The 16,695-nt window shown below is 44.3% G+C and overlaps 1 protein-coding gene and 1 long non-coding RNA gene across 3 annotated transcripts in view; one reads left to right on the top strand and one right to left on the bottom strand.

The window, feature by feature from the left end:
- COL8A2 (collagen type VIII alpha 2 chain) overlaps positions 1–16,695 on the top strand; it is a 167,398-nt gene that overhangs the window by 61,836 nt on the left and 88,867 nt on the right. The window contains exon 2 of the mRNA XM_077337546.1: positions 10,833–10,896. The gene's annotated coding sequence lies outside the window, so the exon portion shown is untranslated. The remainder of the gene's footprint in view (positions 1–10,832; positions 10,897–16,695) is intronic.
- The window catches only part of LOC143837567 (uncharacterized), a 29,083-nt gene continuing 22,871 nt past the window's right edge, over positions 10,484–16,695 (bottom strand). Inside the window, exons 5-7 of one of the 2 annotated variants that reach the window (XR_013231017.1) lie at positions 13,112–13,173; positions 11,827–12,142; positions 10,484–11,036 (exon numbers count right to left, since the gene is read on the bottom strand). This is a non-coding gene — a long non-coding RNA (uncharacterized LOC143837567). The remainder of the gene's footprint in view (positions 11,037–11,826; positions 12,143–13,111; positions 13,174–16,695) is intronic. The other variant, XR_013231016.1, reaches the window with a different exon arrangement.

Raw genomic sequence — 16,695 nt, forward strand, 5'->3', positions numbered from 1 at the left:
TCAACCTTTTGACTATGGAGGAGCCCTTGAAATAATTCTTCAGGCTTCAAGGAGCCCTGGAAGTTATGTCAGCTGGCCACACTGGCACAACTCCCAGAAGTGACATGTCCCCAGAAGTGTCACCAATACCAGTGTTAGCAGGCAGGCTCAAGGAGATCTGGGGGAGGGAGACAAGAGGCAGTTTAAGGTGGGACTAGGCATGAAGGCCCCTCCCCCAGCCCAGAAATCACAAGAGAACTCACTCATGCTCAGGAGGCGGAGCAATGGAATGGGCTGGCTCCTTAGCTTGTGGCCAATCCATTAAGGCAGGAGGAGAAAGACCACAGACCCCTCCAGAGCTCCAGCAAACCTCCCCGGGGATCCACAGGCCCCTGATTAAAATATCTGACATAGTTGATCACATTCTTTTGGTCTTTTTCATAGTAGCCTCCACAGATTATTCAATGTGTATTTGCGACTCTATGCATGCACACTTTGGGCAATGTTCAAAAAGTATGCCAGAATGGTTCCCCCTTCTTTTTCAATCATGTCATCATTTTCATTTGGAGGGTGGTCCACAACATATATCCATATGAACGAGGACAGAAATGGTTTAAGGCTGATTACACTATATACACTATATAGGTCCCCACCTTTGCAAGACTTTTGGAATTGTGGCTCAGCCAGACAGTAGGATGGTCAGTTCTGGGTGGGGAAAACCTGAAGACTTCAGGGGTGGAACAGGAGTGGGGAGGATCTGGGACGGGGAGGGATCTCAGTGGAGTATTTTCCCAAGGGGAACTCATCTCTCTCACCCGGAGATTAGCTGAAAACCTGGGGGGTCCTCAGGTCCCATCTGGGGACTGGCATCCCTAGTTGCCAGAAAATAGCTGATGCAGGAGAAAGAGCCAGACACAAAACCTCCACCTTCAGTCACACAGCAACTGCTGGCTGCTACCATTGTGAAAATGTACACAAATATAGCTGTGTGTCCAGCACAGCTGCCAAAGCAACAGTTATAAAAATCAGCACAGACAACCAAATCTCCAGTACCCAATCAGAAGCTGACTGGCCACTGGAGCTTTGATTTTCTGTGCTGATTTTTAAAACTGTTGCTTTGGCAGCATTGACACCCCCTTTCTGAAATCACTTGGTGGGTGCCAGGAAAGAGGTTGGATGCCTTGGCATCTGCAGCACCTTGAACTGAATCGACAAAAAAGGATGGCAGGCTGTGCAGATGTTCTATATTCCTCAGTAATATGACTTGTCATATTTGTTCCATTTGATAACTGTGCTGCTGGATCGTTACTCAGCCTTTTGGCTAAGATCAGGCATAACAACTGTGCTGCTGGCATTTTGTACTAAGGTGCCAAGCTGACTTCAGGGAGCAGTCTTACACACAGCATGTTGCAGTAGTCTATCCTCAGTGTTGAAGAAGAAGAAGAGTTGGCTTTTATATCCAGTTTTCACTGCCTGAAGGAGTCTCAAAGAGGCTTACATTCGCCTTCCCCTTCCTCTCCCCACAACAGACACCCTGTGAGGTAGGCAGGGCTGAGAGAGCTCTGACAGGACTACTCGGTCAGAACAGCACTAACAGGGCTGTGACTATTCCAAGGTCACCCAGCTGGCTGCATGTGGAGGAGTGGAGAACCAAACCCGGCTCACCAGATTATAAGCTGCTGCTCTTAACCACTACACCACGCTTGCAGTAGAATGGGCGAATATGGCCATAGTGGCTGATAGAAGAGTGAAAATTCTGAGCCAGGTATAGCTTGTGTACTCCCTGCGCCATTTTCCTAACTTGAAAGAGTCCCAGGAAAGTACTGTTTAGGGAAACATATGTGTTCCCTGAGGTACATGGGGATTTCCCCAGCCAGCCCACCTGACCCACCTGCTGTCTGAGAGCCCTTTGGCTCTAGCCACAGCCTTATGCCTCTGGCTGCACATAGGCTAAATACCTGAAATGGAGGGGGGGGGGAGAATAGCAGCCCAGATCCTGTTCAGCTACCACTGAGTGTACTCTGTGTAGAGGCACAGCACTTGTGGGAATGATAAGTGGGTGGGAATGATAAGGTCCGACAATTGTTAGTCATTGCTAATGAGCTGATGCAAAACTTTGAGAGGAACTGAGATTTCTTCAAGTTCTTTGCTTCCGTTTCAGAAGCTAAGTCCTTGGAGAGTTGGGATTACAGTTTGTTTTCACGAAGGTCCTTGTTCTTACTTTGTCTGTTGTTTTATTAGCAAAACTCTCAGGCAGCGGCTTCAAGGAAAGGTGATGGGAACATGGCAGAAATGCTCCCTAAACTTGTTCAAGAAAATGGCTTTGAAAGCGGATTGGATAAAAGGAAAAGTTACACTGGAGAAGGTCCAATTTCGAGAGAAGTGAAAAGAGGATAAGGATTTAAAGCCGAGCATCTCCTTTCCAAAGCTTTATCTATACATATTGGGATATTTGACAGTTTCCAGGTCAGGATTCAGTGCTGTTGGCAAGTAGCTGAATGGCTGTTATTTAATTACTTGCATAATGTCTGCTGATTATAAAGTTTGCATTTTCCCTAATGCAAAGGCCTGCTTAGTTTTTCTGTATTCTATGGATATGAGAAAGATGTGCAGCTTCAATGCTACCTCTACCATCTATTCGCGCCTGCCGATTGGTCCCTCCGATTGTCTGTCGTGAGGAAGGGTCCAACCCGGACCCTTCCTAATCACGGACAAAGCCCACCTCTAGGGGGCTTAATGAATTATTTAGTCCGTGGCGCCCGTGGCGCCACGGGCTGTTTAAAGATGTAGAATTTCTTTCATTATTAAAAGGTACTAATTTTGAGCATATTTAGGAACAACCACTGCAGAAAATTATCCTTTGAAAATGGGAGATATCTAGAAACCGTTCTGGTTGGATCCTACCATAAAGCAACATAGACAAGAAGAGACTTTTAATTTTACTTTTCTTTATTCTGTATAAATTTTGAAAATATTGTTAGTAGCTTTGGGATAGGGTTTCTCTCTCTCTCTCTCTCTCTCTCTCTTCCCCCCTGTCAATGCAAAGCAATTTCCATACTTTGCAATGAATGATCACTTCCGAACACCTTAGCAGGTTTCATTGCCTGTTGAACAAAATCCTGGCTTTGGCCCCTTAACTCCCATCAACTTTTAGAAACAGATTTGCCTCTGGACTGGTAGCAAAATTCTTGTAACTTTATGCAATTTCTGCTTCCTGGTCTGCGTTCCACAATGTTGCATAACATCATGGCGAGCTGGCATGGATGAAATATCCTTGTTCCTCAAGAAGAGATGCAAAGGCCAGACCTGTCTTCTCCTATAAGCACCACTCTGCCCTTCAAAATGCCAGCCTCCTTCCTTCCTGTGTAATTTTGTGATTCAGAAATTTCCAGTCCAGAGCAACAAGAGCCAGATTCTCTGCACACAAACACATCCAGCATTTAGCAAAGAAAAAAATATTGTTTCTCATGGTTTTCCGATATCAGAAATTTTAAAAGGAAGTTTTTGGGGAACCAGCTTTTTGCAAGGAGAGTTGAACTTGTAACAAAAGGTTTCTTGGTTTCTTTTGAAGCATTGTGTTCTCTTTATTGGCCCATTGACAGGTGGAAAAAGAATAACAGTATGAACATAACGGTAGCAATTTCTGCTATTATTGTACCTTCAGAGGAAAAGCTGTGATATACAGGTGTAGCATTCCCCCCTCCCCCCCCAAAAAAAATATTTTAGCATCTTGATGCACTTTGAAGGCAAACAAATTCCTAGTATCAAAAGGGTTTTGTGAGCTAAGAGCTCATTTCATCAGATGAAACTCTCGCCCAGCAGTTCTCACACTTCAGCAACCTACAGGACCTCAATTTAAATTTAAAATTTCACAGACTCCCCACCACCACCACCCTATGAACATGCTGATGTCTCAGGGCCACGGACCAAGTGCGTTTCGGCATTGCTGCCTTTATCAGTGATCTGGCATCCATATAAGTGCAGCAACAAGTAGTAAACAATGCATTTTGTAATATATTTGATCCTTTACATAGACAGAACCTTAACAGACAGAGACAAAGGATACTGTGTGGACTAAAATCAGAGTCCAGCAGCACCTTTAAGACCAACAAAGATTTATTCAAGGCGTGAGCTTTCAAGTGCAAGCACTCTTCCTCAGATTGTGTGGACTGTTAGCCACGTATGTGGACCAGCTGACCAGGTGAAATTAATGGAGGCCTCTAAATTCTCAAAAACAGGCCCTGGTCAAGGCAAGCATTAATCGTGTCCCATTTTGTACTGTCAGTGCCCACGCCAGTGTCCTCCAATCAAGTCGGCAGCCAAATAAATGGAAAGGATGCTTTCTAAACCTTACTTTCTATTGTTTTTAACAAAACTTAAGATTTCAGCCAAAAGTAAGGACATCAAAAGCTTTCTCATTACAGTTCTTGGTGAATACTTCTTTGTGTAGCTAAGAAGTATAATCATAATGTTGCTTTCTTGAAATCTGCGTGTGACAATCTTGTCAGCAAAGAATTGTAAGTATCCATGCCTCTGACTTCGTTTTCCATTTGATCCTGTGTCGACAGCGGAAAAGAATAAGGGCGGAGGAGATAACACAGTTTTTGTTTCAGAGTATTAGAGGTTGTGATCTTGACATGAGGAAAACATAGCTTCTGGGAATCTGGAACCCTTTAAGAGAGATTAAGGCGAGATGTTTGATTGCAGTGCAGATTGGGAGCGTGGTAATGAGATATTCTGGCTTTGAATTGTGAATAGCTAGAGATTAGTACAGCTGGGCCTTTAAGCAGCATGTTTGTTTCAAATGTGGGAGGAGAGGTTGATTTGCACGTACAGTAAGCTTGGCATGAGGCACGTCGGGTTATAGAAAACCTGTAAAGCAGACCACAGCGAGGAAATGGTGCTCACTCAGTTTGCTTCTGAGAGTACCAAATCCAGCAGACTGGAGTGGTGTCTGTATAGCCGCACTCTTAAACTCAGCATTCCGGCATGAAAACGAGGAGGTTCTGAAGAAGTGCCCCCCCCCGCACCAAATGTGGGTGCATGGGCGCACACAAAACAGCCTGGCAAAATATCTGACAATGTAAGCTTTGGATCAAAGAAACTTTTGGCTTAGAACATTTTGTTGGCCTTTCAAGCACTAGTGGACTCAAATTTTGTTAGAATGAAAAGTGAGAGTATCATGTGCCATTGGACCTGTGTTTTATTTTGCTGATTTCCTGCCGTTCATGGTTGCTTCTCCTCATCCACCATGGACAGTGCCCAAGTAAGGAGCCTCTACATTAGGGCAAATGGGGGTGGGGGAGATGACACAATGATTTATAGGGGCCTCGGGAATAATCTTAAAAAGTAAATTGAAGGATAATTACGTACTTCTCTACTCATTTTGGAAGCTAATGACTGTGGAAGATGGATGAGGTGAAACATGGAATTTCAGCTGTAAGGTGTAAAGTCGCTAAGCTCACAGGTTGCCTGATCAACTCACCCTGAATCTGTCCTGTAAATGCTCTTTATCTCTGGAGCATTCCATGTTCATGTGGCGAATAGAATCATAATAGCCAGTCTTCTCAGGTGCTCAGATTGCATCTCATGCGATGTTTCAGAAAGCCTAACTGATACAAAAACAGTCAAATAAGCTAAATGCAGAGGCCTGAAGCCTCTGAATCCAGTGGTTATACTTTATTCAAAAAATACACCTCCCACCAAAAATCCTCTTGTAACTTGTTTTTCTACAAAACAGTCACATTCACATGATTCTGTAATGGCCTTTTGAGGACATTCTTTGTGTGTGTAAATTTCTTTCAAAGAAGTTGTTGTTGTGGTTGTTGTTGTTAGATTTATTGCCCACCACTCTCAGCAACTGATCGTAGAATCATAGAGTTTGAAGGGACCTCCAGTGTCATCTAGTCCAACCCCCTGCAGAATGCAGGAAATTCTGTGGATGACCTGTGGGAGAAGGTTGCCACTCTCCAGTCATGGACTGGAGATCTGGAAATATAACTGATCTTCAGATGGCAGAGATCAAATCCCCTGGAGAAAGTGACTGTTTTGTAGAGCAGTCTCTTTCCCCTCCCAAAATTTCACCTTCTCCGGGCTCTGCCCCCAAATATCCAGAATTGGCAACCTGAGCAGACGGTTTCAAAGCAAGAGACAAACAGGTTTGCCTTTTCCTGCACCTGCACCTCTGGAGTTCCATGTTTATCTTCCATCTAAGTACTAACTAGGGCTGCCCCTGCTTAGCTTCCGAGATCGGACAACATAAAGTCAGCCTAAGCCATTAAGGTCAGGATGAAGAAAGGCTTTAGGTATGAGGTATTAGTGCAAAACAGATATTAGAAATGTCTGGAAATTTTGAAGCCATAGAGTGAAATTCCCGCCCTGAAAAACTGACTATTTTCAGAAAAAACATTAAAATATATGCTGTGCTTACTTTCCAATTAATCCTAAACCAAGTTTTGCTACTTTAGCAACATAAAATACATCATTTGCAGCTCAGCATATAAAATTATATTACTTGGCATCTTTATGGAATGTAAAATATAAATGTTTTCGTTTTCTACAAGCAGAAACACAAACATACTTCCAAACTAAATTGAGAGCATGGTGCTACTGACAATCCTTGCACATTTAACACTATGTATGTATGTATGTATGTATGTATGTATGTATGTATGTATGTATGTATGTATGTATGTATGTATGTATGTATGTATGTATGTATGTATATAGGCTCTCCAAAAATTTCCCATTTTCCCCACCTAAAACCTTGTTGGAGGGGGCACAGAAAAGAGAACTCCATTTTTCTCTCCCTACCCACCCCCCAGGAATGTATTGGGCACCTTCTCATTTTGAGACTGCTCATGCAAAATCTGGGTACCTGACTGAGGATGTGACTTTCTCACTAGGTGTATGTGGGTTCATAGTAGATGTTATCAAAATCAGATTGCAGTGACTGAAATGCTTTATATGTTGCCTTCTCAACCCCTGAATTCCACAGAACTGAGTGATTCTGAATGTGGTCCATGTTCTTCTCCTCATGGATGAGGCACGAATCTTGGTGGACATTCAGACCTGGAAGGGTAAATGGGAAACCTGTAGCTAGGAAACAGCAGGAGTTGAAGGGAAGACATGTGGAGGGGGGGCAATATCAGCCCAACCATTTTATATTACTACTGGGGTAAAGGCAATTCCTAAAATGGCATGACAGCACTCCTGGCTATTTTTTTCTCCCTTAGGAGCAGGAAATTGGTATGAGCTTCAAGTGGCCATTCATGTACAGCCTTAAGTAGAGGAGAAATGTGAAATTTTCAGGGAGGAGAGTGTTTTTTTGTTTTTATCCAAGGATTTAATATAAACCTATAATTTTATTTTCTCTTTTGGAATGAGTGAAATGCTTTTTTATGCAGGAGCTAGATCACTAAACATGGGTAGTACTAAGTGTAGCCACAAGAAGAAACCATTATATGTATTTCCATTGTTCACTAAATGTTTATTTCCTATAGTCCCCATGACTTCAAAATGCCTGCCCAATTTTACATCTCTGGTCTAGTATCAGCATGACTAGGAACTTCACAAATGTGGGAAAGTGGCAAAACAACAACAACTGTGCAATAGATCAAGCTTCTATAAGTATAATCTGCCTCACTTGTTCCTTTTTGCTTTCTGCATATACATTTTTATCCCCTGCAGTTGGCCTACTGTTATTTGTACACTACGTCAATTTTCACCACCATAAGATTTGACTATTACTTCCTTGATAGCCCACCTGTCCTGCATTAGCTCCATGCCTGCACTCTCCACTGAAATTCTCCTTAGTCCCCCACATCCTCATACAACTTCAGCATCATTCAATAATACAATTTTAACATGCATGTTCTGTATTCCCAATTTCCTTCAGTAGCCACCATATTTATTGTTGAATTCCATCTGATCAAATATCACATTATGGGGGTAATAATGTCATTATGGTGTATGGACAAATAGATCTTTCTTATTGCCCTAACTCTGAGCAAGGTGGGGAGTCAACATTTTCTGTTGGGCCTTTGTGGCTGAAATGGGGCATAATAACTTTTGCTTCTCCACGAAATCATACTGTGGTCTTCTAGTGACCCAGCGCAATGTGACACCCCAGTCTAGAAAGGGAATCTTTGAATCATTCGAAGATTTACCTTTTGGCTATCTACCACTGCTGTTCAACCAGTTGATAGAGTGTTGAATTTTATGAAACATGTGTTTGGGATCTGTTATAAGCCCACGGAAAGTATTGCACCTTGCTCTGGATGTGTTAGCATGGTATTCAGTTTATAACCAGAGTTCTGTCAGAGTTTCCATTGTAAACCCAGAATTTTCAAGGGTTCTAAGCTAAGCTAATAATGGTTTTTTTTAAAAAAACAAAAATGGTACTTGAGACTTGGCTAACTGAATCTTCCAATGCTAAGCCCTTGGTGCTTAAAAATAGGTCTTAATATAAAACCTGCAAAAACTCTTCTTGCCAACCATAAAGTAAGGGTTACTGAAATAGGAAAGGCAGAGAATTAAGGAGGTCTTCATTTGAAAATGTTTTCACTTCTCCTTTAAGACTCAGTCTGGTCTATGGTAGGCTGTTCTCTGAAGAATTGTTGTGTAACACCAGGACTATTCCAAGCTCCATTATACATCCAAGAAGTGGGTTATATGGTTTCCAGTGAATCATCCTAGCCTGGCGAAGCTCCCACAGCCTGTACCGTAGGAGATTCTTGTTATTCTGCTGCCTGTTAAAGTGGCACCAAAGTTTTCAGCAAATACTACAGAGCATCATGAAGGGGTTTCCAAAAGTCCCTGGAGCTGAGTTCTGAATGAGTGCCTGTCACCACAGAGCCATTATGCTTTCCAAGAAACATTACTGTGTAACATATTCTAACTCCACACAGATGGCAGCTACCATATCCGTACAGGCCAAAGCCTCAAAGTAACACAGGTCCCAAAAATCTGGATCTTTACCGCCCATAAAAGGCCATATGATTCAGCCACACGTGGGGTTTGGTAAAATGCAGTGTTAGGTATGAATCCATCACAAGTTTAGATACTGGCTCACCAATATCTCATTTTCAACTCTTTGTGAGAGATTGTCCAGGGCCTAGTGCACCATGCAGGTGAAATGTTCAAAATACCAATTTGGAACATTGGGATAACTGGGGAGGGGGTGTGTGTGTCAATTTGTGATTACAAATTACAGCCAGCTTGATGTAGTGGTTAGGAATGGTGGCCTCTAATCTGGAGAGCCGGGTTTGATTCCCCACTCCTCCACATGCAGCCACCTAAGTGACCTTGGGCCAGTCCCAGTCCTATTAGAGCTGTTCTCACAGAGCAGTCCTGTCAGAGCTCTCTCAGCCTCACCTATCCCACAGGATGTCTATTGAAAGGAGAGGAAGGGAAAGAGATTATAAACCACTTTGCGACTCCTTTGGGCAGTGAAAAGCGGGGTACAAAACCAATTCTTCTTCTTCCACAAGTGAATATATGCTCAAAGCTAGACATAACAAAGTCTACCCTAGATTATGACAGACCTTAAAAAATTGACATGAAACCCACAGTGGTCAATATTAATTAAACTGATGATCTTGTGAATTTCTGCTGATTTCCTTATTTCCTTAATAACAACCAGGATCACAGGAAGGTCATTCTGCATAGGGGACTTAAGATGGTGGGCCAGATTACCACCCCTAACACGGGTTTTTTGCCCCAGCTCCAACTTTTCCCCACACTCCCTTCTTCTTCTTCGGTAAAAAGGGAGAACACGTGTTGATAAAGGGAGGGGGCAGATCTGAACTGAAGCCTTCAGTTGCTCCTGGTGTAATAAATGATTGTGAAAACAATGAATTAAACCCATGAGTAATAGGAAGACTTCTGATTTCCTTCCTCAGTCCCCTGCAGGTAGCCCTTCTCAACCTGTAGCCCTTAGCACTTATCTAGCACCAAAGGAACTTGTGTTCTTTAGGTGAGAGTATTGCTGTGGGGCCTGGAGAAATGGTACTTGGTCCTGCCCCATAGAGCAGTGGTCCCCAACCTTTTTTAGGCTGGGGACCGGCAGGGCATCGGGCCGCACCCGCAGGGACCGCGCCCGCGCGGGCCACGCCCACGCTTCGGGCCGCGCCCGCGGGCCGCGCCCGAGGATCGGGCCGCGCCCGGCCGCGCCCGCCGGCCGCACCCGCGAGCCGCGCCCGGCCGCGCCCGCCAGCCGCACCCGCGAGCCGCGCCCGGCCACGCCCGCCGGCCGCACCCGCGAGCCGCGCCCGGCCGCGCCCGCAGATCGGGCCGAGCCGGCGCGGCCTGCACGGGCGCGGCCCGGCCCTGATTCCCTCTCCCCGCCCTCCCACAGTAAGTAGCTTCCCGGGCCGCAAGCTTGCGGCCTCGGAAGTTTTTTACTGCGGGGGGGGGGGCGGGGAGAGGGAGCCGCGGCCCGGCGCCATGGCCTTTGCGGCCCGGCACCGGGCCGCGGCCCGCAGGTTGGGGACCACTGCCATAGAGGAATGGCACTTGGTGGCCCTGATGTTTCCCTGCAGCTGTTAAGATCCCATTTAGAAGACGAATAGTTGAGAGAGGGGAGGAAATGCCATAGAGGGGAATTTGGGAAATAAATTTGAAAAAAGGGGTTAATGGAGAAAACAGGAGGAAGAAATGGTCACATGCTTTAAGCCCACAAAATCCCTTCGTTAAATCTGGGCTTGTCAGTCATTCTTATAGGGCAAAGCAAGGGCAGGAAAAGGGGAGAGGCTGAGTCTATTGAAAAGGGAGTGAATTGGGGAGGCCTCCCTTCAGCTGGGCTTCTGGTTCTTTTATGTTGACTTTCCATGTTCTCTGTTGGTCTCCCACAGAGCCTGCTCATCATCTGGATCAATAGACAGGAGGACAGCCGACGGCCCTTGTGCTCCTTTGAAGGTACATGTCTTCTAAATCACTTGCGTGGGTTTTGGCTCTCTTTTTTTGGAATCCTCTTCTGTTGGGTCAGCCCTGCCAATCACACTTCTCAGTTTTTGCTGGCAATGAATGGGAATGCTCTGCAGTTTGGCCTCTCCTGCCTGCATAGAGAAAATGAAGAAGAGAACTTTTCGTAAGATCTAATTACTAAATATTAATTTAGTAATCTGGAAGCCTCCTAGAGTTTGAGACGTTCAGCGAAATGAAGATTAAAGCCCATCCAGTTTGGCTTGTTCAGAGCCTGTGGAAAATGCATGAGGTAGGAAGCAAGATGAGATGGGTCAAGGACATAAGGGTGCAGAGGAAAGCCTGCAGGTTCCTCCCCTTCCCACTTACAGAGGAACAGAGGAAGACTGTCCTTTTAACTTATCAGAAAAGTTCCTGGTAGAATTCCGCCTTGGGAGCCCATGGGCTACTAAGAGCAAGCTGAGCCGAGCAATCGCTCCAGTGCCAACTGGTGATGCTCCAAATGTTCTTATGGTTGCTGTGGGCCAGAATTGAACTGTTTGGACAGTGTGCCACTGCCAGTACTGCAAGGACCACGTGGCTCCTCTTATCAAAGAGTGGTTTTAGCATCCTCCTTTGAGTGTGGGGGGTGGATTCAGGGGCATAGCTTAACTTTTGTGCATTTGGACCCTACCTGACAATGCTATTGTGATTAAGGATTTTTTTTTAACAGCATAAGGAACAGAACATGATCAATGCCATTGTCATGGTGACCTACCTGGCTCTGTGTGGGGACCATGATAGTAATTATGAGACCCTGTTCTTGAGTTCCATCCATGGCCGAGAATCACTAAAATTGCCCTTAGTCAAAACATTTCATCAGATATAAATGAGAATGAAGATGATTAATTGACATGGACATCCAAATCAGTTATTTATACTTACAGGCTACAAAATGGTAGGAGCAGAGTGATGATACATTACAGAGAGAGGCCTGTTTGAGTTGTGGTCAAGGGAAGCATTCCATAGAGCAGTGGTTCTCAACCTGGGGTCGGGACCTTTTTGGGGTCAAATGACCCTTTCACAGGGGTCGCGGCAGGATGAGCAGCTTGGCCAGGGGGGGCGCTGCCACTGCTGCCGCTCCACTGTTGCCGTAGAGTTTCACGAACTAACTTATTGCTCCAATGAAGTCCCAAAGTTTGAAATCTTCATCTGGGCTATGCTGCCATGTAGTTCAGGTTCTCCTTGTTTTCTGTCATACCTCGAAATACAAAAGGTGAGCATTATCAACACTCACTTTGACTATTTCTGGACATATGCAAACTGCCACATCAGCATTCTTAGATCATTGATGTTCATACAACTTTCTGCTTTAAAAAAAGGCAAAAAAAAAAAAAATCCGGTGGCACCTACAGCAGGGTATAGGCTGAGAGGAAAACCTGCTCCACCAATCGCCAGCTAACAAATAAAAAGAAGAAGAAAACTTTCTGCAAATTTGGCAGCATCAGGGGTAGCTCCAAATTTAATGGTCCATTACCACATCCACTTTTCATGCCATCTTTTATTCCTTCAGTTATTAACTCACAGTTTTCAATTTTGCGTCTTGCCACCCGTTTGTGACATCTTCATCACATGTACAACCCACTCCTGTCCCCAAGTTCCACTAACAACAGAATTATTTTTTTCAGCGTAGTTTTGATTGAGTTATGACACTGTTTTTTTTAAATAATACTGATCTGTTATAATGCAGGGACGGTGAGATTTAATGTACAATTCTCCATGCAATTACTTTTCTTTTTCATCTTTTTTCGACTTTGTCGGTAGGTTTAGTTGCCTCATGCTTTTTTTATTTTGTAATCTCCCCCACCTTTCCCCTGTAACTCCCCGTGTGTTTTCAATGACAATTTAATCTTTTAAATATCTGGAAATGATGGAATTATATAACTGATTTGACAATTGTGGAAACTCAACATGTTTTGTGTTTCCTTTTAACATTGCTTCATAATTACTGAATAATACTGTTACAAATTCGTGTATCCCTTTCAACAATTTTGAATGGAATATGATTTTTATGAGGATTTTGTATGAATACCCACCCGCCATTTGCATAGCTGGTGACTACGAAGGATCAGGGAGAATCTGTCACTGAAAAAGTACACGACAAAACATTAGCTTGCATAAAGCTGCTTCAACCGAGCAGTAATATCAGGGCTCTCTCAGCCTCACCTACCTCACAGAGTGTCTGTTGCGAGGAGAGGAAAGGGAAGGCGATTGGAGGCCACTTTGAGATTCCTTCAGGAAGACAAAAGCGGCATATAAGAATAAACTCTTCTTCTTCAGTCATATTAGGGCTCTCTCAGCCTCACCCACCTCACAGGGTGTCTGTTGCGAGGAGAGGAAAGGGAAGGCGATTGGAGGCCACTTTGAGATTCCTTCAGGGAGAGAAAAGTGGCATATAAGAACCAACTCTTCTTCTTCATCATCATCATCATAGGTATTGAAAAACGGTTATGAATCGGTGTATCCAGTTTGATTATCACTGACCATAGGGGCAACCATGCTGCTTCCCACCATACATCCAGCCTTTTTTTTACAGACCTAGGATGTTATACTTCCCAAGTGCCAAAAAAGGAGGTTCCATCGCTAATAAAGTACATGATGACACAGCCACACACACCCTTTTCAAAGAAAGTGTGGAAAACATAGGGAGGATCAGATCCAAATTCAAGGGGGGGATCCCTGAATGTTGCTAAGTTGGAGTGTCAGCTGGGGATTCAAATGGCTGGAAAACAGTGTGGGAACACTGAGGTGCAGAAAAGGTCTTTGTCCATTTGTGGGAAGAAGTGGAGAAGAGTAGCTGTTTGCCAAACCAAGGTTTCTAGGTGGATAACTGGCCTTCCACTCTCCAGCTCTTCAGAGGAATTCCTCAGGGGTTCAGTCACATCGCCAGCCGTTGGCTTCTTCTCTCTTCATATATTCGGCTGCTTCTTGTGGTTACTTTCCTTCCTTATGATCTCCTTAGCAAAAGATACACTCCTGAGAGAGCACTGTTGTGTGATGATGTCATGACTTAAATATTACCCAGAAATATGGCAGAAATGACCATGACATTTTCAAAATGTCATGATGTCATCGTGTACCAATGGTGACACTGCATTGGTAATACCCAGATCTTTAATATAGTACATGGAATTTTTGGTAATCCTAAAATGTATAGTATTGTGAAGTTACATGTGTGGACAGGCAGAAATGGGTAACTGTCTTTTTCTATAATATAATCACTGGCCATTTTAGTCGTCAGATCAACTGAAGAACTTAGATTTTATTAAGAAGAGGAAGAAGAGTTGGTTTTTATAGCCCGCTTTTCACTAACAGAAGGAGTCTCAAAGCAGCTTAAAATCACCTTCCCTTCCTCTCCCGACAACAGACACCCTGTGAGGGTAGGTGGGGCTGAAGGAGCTCTGACAGGTCTGCTCTGCAAGAACAGCACTATCAGGACTGTAATTAGCCCAAGGACACTCAGCTGCCTGCCTGTGGAGGAGCAGGGAATCCAACACTGCTGACCTGATTAGAAGCTGCCACTTCAATAAATTCTTGTACATTTGGGACCCTCTCTCCCATTACGCCTCCCCCACAAAGAGTGCTTATTGTTGTTAGGTGCGAAGTCATGTCCAACCCATCGCGATCCCATGGACAATTTATCGAAGTCCATTTAAGTTTGCACCAGCTGCTTAAGTGACTCCATCCAGCCACCTCATTCTCTGTTGTCCCCTTCTTCTTTTGCCCTCAATCACTCCCAACATTAGGCTCTTCTCCAGGGTGTCCTTCCTTCTCATGAGGTGGCCAAAGTATTTGAGTTTCATCTTCAGGATCTGGTCTTCTAAGGAACAATCAGGGCTGATCTCCTCTAGGACTGACCGGTTTGTTCACCTTGCAGTCCAAGGGACTCGCAAGAGTCTTCTCCAGCACCAGAGTTCAAAAGCCTCAATTCTTTGACGCTCGGCCTTCCTTATGGTCCAACTTTCACGGCCATACATTGCAACTGGGAAGACCATAGACGCACTTTCATTGGCAGGGTGATGTCTTGTGCGAGTAGAGGTGGCTGTAGATTTAATTTTTTATAACTGAACTGGCTGTATTTTAAAAATGAAATTAGATTTTAAGGTCAATATTATGTTTAATTATTGTGTCTGTTAAATTTGTTGTAAACCACCTTGAACCTTCTGGGGAATGGTAGGGTAAAACTCTATAAATCAATCCAATAAATAATCAGTTAAGTTTAAATGAATTTGCTTGTTACCATATCACAAGTTCAGGGTTTTGTTGAACACAGTGTCAGAAGTTACGATTTAATCGGAAAAAGAACACTTCAGTATTGATGTAATGTTTACTGGGTGGTTCGAAATCCAGCCAAAGGTATCGTTTTACACCCTGATGTGCAGCCATTCCATATCTGTGGCTAAGTATTTTAAGCCATTTATTATTGAGGATATTTCTGTGCTGCCTCTTCAGAGTCCAACTTGCGATGGCTTATAATTAAAATCATGTTGCAATATTAAAAACAAGCCATTGATCATAAGCAGCACAAAAAGTACCCATGAAGCAGAAGACGACTATTAAAAACTGATAATATTTTTTAAAAAAAAAAACCTAATTAAAAGCCTGGGTAAAATGATGTGTTTTAGCCTGGCATTTATAAGAAAACTAGGGACCAAGCCCATTGCATTCAGGAATGCAACAAGGGCTAGATTAGGGGGGTGGAGTGGAAGAAATCTGTGGATGGCCCATTCCTCCCCCCGGACCTGGAAAGGCTGCAGGCAGCCATGAAACTCAACAGCAGGGCAGCTCTCACGAGGCAGGGATCTGCAGCCTCCAAGCCTCAGAGGGAAGGGGAAGGAGGAGAGGGTGGTCGGGGGTGGGGGAACGAAAGGCGATTGGCTGGCCGCTCGACAGACAGGCAAACTGGTTGGAGGAGGAGGAGAAGGCACTCAGGGGTGGGACAGCTGCCATGAGTGGCTGTTAAGCGCTGAGTGGCACTTAAGCCATGAGACATGCTCCTCCTCCAAGACCTTACCAGAAATATATACTGGAACAGATAAAGTGGGTGCTAGGGGGGATCAAGGGGGAGGACATTCAAAAAGTGAGTTAGCACCGCAGAAAATGCCCCATCTTTAGTTGTCACCTATCTCACTTTTAAGGCAGGGACATACGGAACAGGGCTTGAGATCGAGATCTTAACTGGCAAGATGGGTACTATTTGAGGAGATGATCCTTCAGGTACGCTGGCTCACAAGCCACTTAGGCTTTAAAGTTGAGAACCAGCACTTTAAATTGTGCCCAGAAACAGATAACCAGTGTGGATCTTCTAGCAGCAGGATGACACAATCCCTGTGGCCAACCCCTGCTAATAGGGTGTGCACGACATTTTGGGCCAGCTGAAGTTTCTGGACTGTTTTCAAAGGCACCCCTAACCATGGCTTAGCACAGGGGTAGTCAAACTGTGGCTCTCCAGATGTCCATGGACTACAATTCCCATGAGCCCCTGCCAGCATTCGCTGGCAGAGGCTCATGAGAATTGTAGTCCATGGACATCTGGAGGGCCGCAGCTTGACTACCCCTGGCTTAGCGTTATCTCTATAGGAGACCACATCAACCAGAATCTGATCACTTATACCTTCACCTATGTATCTTCTTGTTCACAGTTTCTTATTCAACTTTGTGATCACTTCTTACTCTGCACATTTCATTTCACAACCCCAGCGAATATTTTTAAAAGTTTTATCTTTCCTGCACAGGGTTTTTTTTTTTAAGTCT

Source organism: Paroedura picta, chromosome 5 (assembly GCF_049243985.1).
Source record: "Paroedura picta isolate Pp20150507F chromosome 5, Ppicta_v3.0, whole genome shotgun sequence".
Taxonomy (NCBI): Eukaryota; Metazoa; Chordata; class Lepidosauria; order Squamata; family Gekkonidae; genus Paroedura; species Paroedura picta.